This window comes from Chrysemys picta, unplaced genomic scaffold (genome assembly GCF_011386835.1).
Source record: "Chrysemys picta bellii isolate R12L10 unplaced genomic scaffold, ASM1138683v2 scaf4, whole genome shotgun sequence".
Classification (NCBI taxonomy): domain Eukaryota; kingdom Metazoa; phylum Chordata; order Testudines; family Emydidae; genus Chrysemys; species Chrysemys picta.
The window spans coordinates 949651-954650 of NW_027052711.1; the positions used below are offsets into that span (position 1 = coordinate 949651).

The 5000-nt window shown below is 70.4% G+C and overlaps 1 non-coding gene across 1 annotated transcript; it reads right to left on the reverse strand.

The window, feature by feature from the left end:
- Window positions 1-2231: 2231 nt before the first annotated feature.
- Window positions 2232-2350, reverse strand: LOC135977595 (5S ribosomal RNA). The gene has a single exon (XR_010595030.1). It is a non-coding gene; the product is annotated as a 5S ribosomal RNA (ribosomal RNA).
- Window positions 2351-5000: the final 2650 nt, after the last annotated feature.

Here is a 5000-nt window from a genome sequence, read left to right on the forward strand (position 1 = left end):
CAACCCATTGGATTCGACGGGTTGACCTGGCGACCGGTTTGCTTTCCGGCCACCAGGTCAACCCATTGGATTCGACGGGTTGACCTGGTGGCCGGTTTGCTTTCCGGACCGGATGTCACCCCACTCCCAGGGCAGCGCGGCAGTGGTGCTGAGGACCGCAGAGGGGGGGCTTAATAGTCGAGAGGGAGCAGGTCCGGGGGAGGCTTAATAGTCGTCCCCCGAGGACTCCGGGGGCCAGGCTTAATAGTCGTCCCCCCCCCCCCCCCCCCGGGCGCTCCAGGGGGGAAAGCTTAATAGTCCTCCCCCGAGGACTCCGGGGGCAGGCTTAACAGTCGTCCGCCCCGGGCGCTCCAGCGGGAAAGCTTAATAGTCCTCCCCTGACAGTGTGTGTGTGTGTGGGAGGGAGGCTTAGCAGTCTTGCCCCGGGTGGTCCGGTGGGGGAGGCTTAGCAGTCATCCCCCGAGGACTCCGGGGGCAGGCTTAATAGTGGTTCCAGGGGAGGCTTAATAGTCTTCCCCCGGGCAGTCCGGGAGAGGCTTAATCGTCATCCCCCGACAGTGTGTGTGTGTGTGTGTGGGGGGGAGGCTTAGCAGTCTTCCCCCAGGCTGGGTGGGGGCCTGGCGGGAGGCGTCGCAGTCTTCCCCCGGGCGGTCCGGTGGGGGAGGCTTAGCAGTCGTCCCCAGGGCGGTCCGGGGGTGGGGTGGGGTGGGGGGCCTCACAGTCGTCCCTCGGAGAGCCGGGTCGGCGGCAGTGGTGGGTTTACGTCCAGCCTCCGGAGGGTGCGCGTCCTCGGAGGCGATGCAGGCGCCGCAGAGAGGCAGCCTCCGAGGCAGGGAGCGGAGCACCGAGGCTGGGGAGAGGGGAGCAGGAGCCGGGGGCTGGGGGTGGGGGTGGGGGGCGTTCAGGACAACCGGTCAAGCCCCGGGAAGCAGCTGTCAAATGTTCCAAGTCCCCACTCGGCCACCAGGTCCACCCCAGTCTAGCAATGGGGTTGACCTGGCTGACGGCCGGTTAGTATCAAGGTAAACTCACCGTCGTCCACAGGAGGGCAGCTCTCAGGCCGGCCGGCTGCGGCTGACTCTGGGGCGGCGCCCGGTCCCGGCAGCGAGGGGCGGGGGGCGCGGAGCGAGACGGGGCTAACCGGGGGGGGGGGGGCGCCTCCTGCGACTTTGGGGGCCGCGGGTCGTCAGTGGCGTGCAGGCCGGGCCTCTCCCGGGGGATTCGGGGGGGCGGTCCTGCGGGCCGGGCGCAGGGGGCTCGGGCGAGCCCGGGCCGGTCCGCCCCGGGGCCGGGGTCTCCGCCTGCGGCTCAGGGGGGCGCGGGTCGTCGGGGGAGGAAGCCCGGGGGAGCTGCACACCGGCCCGCCAGGCCAGGCCTGGCCTGGATGGCCGCGGGGGGATTCGGGGCGGTCCCGCGGGCCGGGGGCCGGGCGCAGGGGAGGCGGGGGGTCCGAGCGAGTCCGTCCCGGGCCCGGGGCCTCCCCCTGCGGCTTTGGGGTCCGTGGGTCCCCGCTGGCGGAAGCCACTGGGAGCTGGACACCCGCCGTCCGTCCCGCCTGGCCAGGCCTGGCCTGGGTGGCCGCGGGGGGATTCGGGGCGGTCCCGCGGGCCGGCGGCCGGGCGCAGGGGAGGCGGGGGGTCCGAGCGAGTCGGTCCCGGGCCTGGGGTCTCCCCCTGCGGCTTTGGGGTCCGTGGGTCCCCGCTGGAGGAAGCCGCTGGGCGCTGGACACCCGCCGTCCGTCCCGCCTGGCCAGGCCTGGCCTGGGTGGCCGCGGGGGGATTCGGGGCGGTCCCGCGGGCCGGCGGCCGGGCGCAGGGGGTCCGAGCGAGTCCGTCCCAGGCCCGGGGCCTCCCCCTGCGGCTTTGGGGTCCGTGGGTCCCCGCTGGAGGAAGCCGCTGGGCGCTGGACACCCGCCGTCCGTCCCGCCTGGCCAGGCCTGGCCTGGGTGGCCGCGGGGGGGGATTCGGGGCGGACCTGCGGGCCGGCGGCCGGGAGGGTCCGGGCCAGTCCGCCCCATGCCCGGCGTCTCCCCCAGCGGCTTCGGTGGCCCCGGGGGGGGTCCTCCGCGGAGGAAGCCGGGTGGGTGGGGAGCCGGACCCCAGGCGCCCAGACCCGTGACCTGCGGCCAGCGACCTCCGACTCGGCAGGAGCGACGAGGGGCTTTCCGGCCCGTCCCCCCCTCTCCTTCCCCCCCAGAAAAGGAGAGAGAGCTGACTCGGACCGGGAAAAGCTGCCTACGGCACCTGGGATTCCCAGGCGGTCACCCATCCAAGTACTAGCCAGGCCCGGGACGGTTTACCTTCCGAGATCGGACGGGATCGGGGGCGTTCGGTCCGGTATGGCCGTAGGCACCCGGCCCCGCGCCTCCTCGCCCGCTTTCCCCTGCCGACGCCCGGGCCTGCCGCACGGTGAGCCCCGGTCGGACTGCCCCCCCCCCTGCGGCAGGGCCCCCGTCTCTCGCGGGCCCGGTCCTTTTTTCCTTTTCGAGCTCCGGGGCCCGGGCTGGCCGCCAGAGCCCCTCCGCCCGCCCTCCCCGGCGTCGGGGAAAATACTGTCCCGGACTTCCAGTGCGCCCGATCCTGTCAGCCGGGGGGTGGGGAGGGGCAGTCCCTCGCTGCGGCCGGGGAGGGTGAGCCCAGGGCGGCTTGCCTGCCGTGCGAGGCCCCTCTCGGCCACCAGGTCAACCCCGAGTCGAAAGGGCTGAAAAATTTTCAGAGTCCCCTCCCGGGCACCAGGTCAACCCGTGGAATCGGACGGGTTCACCTGCTGGCCGGTTCGCTTCCCGGCCACCAGGTCAACCCCTAGGTTGCCGACCGGCCTACCCAGTGGCCGGTTTGCTTTCCGGCCACCAGGTCAACCCCTAGGGGTTTTAACGGGGGCACGCCCGGTGGCCTCTTTCCCGTCCGGTCACCAGGTCAACCCGGATCTCCCTCCTTCCCTGGGCGTCCCCTCCTCGGAGGCGTCAGGTTCCATTTCCCCCCCCCCCCCCCAGACTTCCAGGGGCCCGATCCAGTCGGCCGGGAGGCAGTCCCTCGCTGCGGCCGGGGAGGGTGAGCCCAGGGCGGCCTGGTCCATGTCTCTAGTGGGCCCGATCCTTTTTTTTTTTTTCGAGCTCCGGGGCCAGGCCCGCCCGGGCAGCCCTCCTCGGAGGCGTGGGGCGATTCCCCCCCCCCCCCAGACTTCCAGGGGCCCGATCCTGTCGGCCGGGAGGCAGTCCCTCGCTGCGGCCGGGGAGGGTCAGCCCAGGGCGGCTTGCCTGCCGTGCGAGTCCCCTCTCGGCCACCAGGTCAACCGCGAGTCGAAAGGGCTGAAAAATTTTCAGAGTCCCCTCCCGGGCACCAGGTCAACCCGTGGAATCGAACGGGTTCACCTGCTGGCCGGTTCGCTTCCCGGCCACCAGGTCAACCCGTGGAATCGGACGGGTTCACCGGCTGGCCGGTTCGCTTTCCGGCCACCAGGTCAACCCCTAGGTTTTAAGGGGGGGACGCCCGGTGGCCTCTTTCCCGTCCGGTCACCAGGTCAACCCGGATCTCCCTCCTTCCCTGGGCGCCCCCTCCTCGGAGGCGTCAGGTTCCATTCTTTTTTCCAGACTTCCAGGGGCCCGATCCAGTCGGCCGGGTGGCAGTCCCTCGCTGCGGCCGGGGAGGGTGAGCCCAGGGCGGCTTGCCTGCCGTGCGAGTCCCCTCTCGGCCACCAGGTCAACCCCGAGTCGAAAGGGCTGAAAAATTTTCAGAGTCCCCTCCCGGGCACCAGGTCAACCCGTGGAATCGAACGGGTTCACCTGCTGGCCGGTTCGCTTCCCGGCCACCAGGTCAACCCGTGGAATCGGACGGGTTCACCGGCTGGCCGGTTCGCTTTCCGGCCACCAGGTCAACCCCTAGGTTTTAAGGGGGGGGGGACGCCCGGTGGCCTCTTTCCCGTCCGGTCAGCAGGTCAACCCGGATCTCCCTCCTTCCCTGGGTGCCCCCTCCTCGGAGGCGTCAGGTTCCATTCTTTTTTCCAGACTTCCAGGGGCCCGATCCAGTCGGCCGGGTGGCAGTCCCTCGCTGCGGCCGGGGAGGGTGAGCCCAGGGCGGCTTGCCTGCCGTGCGAGTCCCCTCTCGGCCACCAGGTCAACCCCGAGTCGAAAGGGCTGAAAAATTTTCAGAGTCCCCTCCCGGGCACCAGGTCAACCCGTGGAATCGAAAGGGCTGAAAAATTTTCAGAGTCCCCTCCCGGGCACCAGGTCAACCCGTGGAATCGAACGGGTTCACCTGCTGGCCGGTTCGCTTCCCGGCCACCAGGTCAACCCGTGGAATCGGACGGGTTCACCGGCTGGCCGGTTCGCTTTCCGGCCACCAGGTCAACCCGTGGAATCGAACGGGTTCACCTGCTGGCCGGTTCGCTTTCCGGCCACCAGGTCAACCCCTAGGTTTTAAGGGGGGGGGGACGCCCGGTGGCCTCTTTCCCGTCCGGTCAGCAGGTCAACCCGGATCTCCCTCCTTCCCTGGGCGCCCCCTCCTCGGAGGCGTCAGGTTCCATTCTTTTTTCCAGACTTCCAGGGGCCCGATCCAGTCGACCGGGAGGCAGTCCCTCGCTGCGGCCGGGGAGGGTGAGCCCAGGGCGGCTTGCCTGCCGTGCGAGTCCCCTCTCGGCCACCAGGTCAACCCCGAGTCGAAAGGGCTGAAAAATTTTCAGAGTCCCCTCCCGGGCACCAGGTCAACCCGTGGAATCGAACGGGTTCACCTGCTGGCCGGTTCGCTTCCCGGGCACCAGGTCAACCCGTGGAATCGAACGGGTTCACCTGCTGGCCGGTTCGCTTCCCGGGCACCAGGTCAACCCGTGGAATCGAACGGGTTCACCTGCTGGCCGGTTCGCTTTCCGGCCACCAGGTCAACCCCTAGGTTTTAAGGGGGGGGACGCCCGGTGGCCTCTTTCCCGTCCGGTCAGCAGGTCAACCCGGATCTCCCTCCTTCCCTGGGCGCCCCCTCCTCGGAGGCGTCAGGTTCCATTCTTTTTTC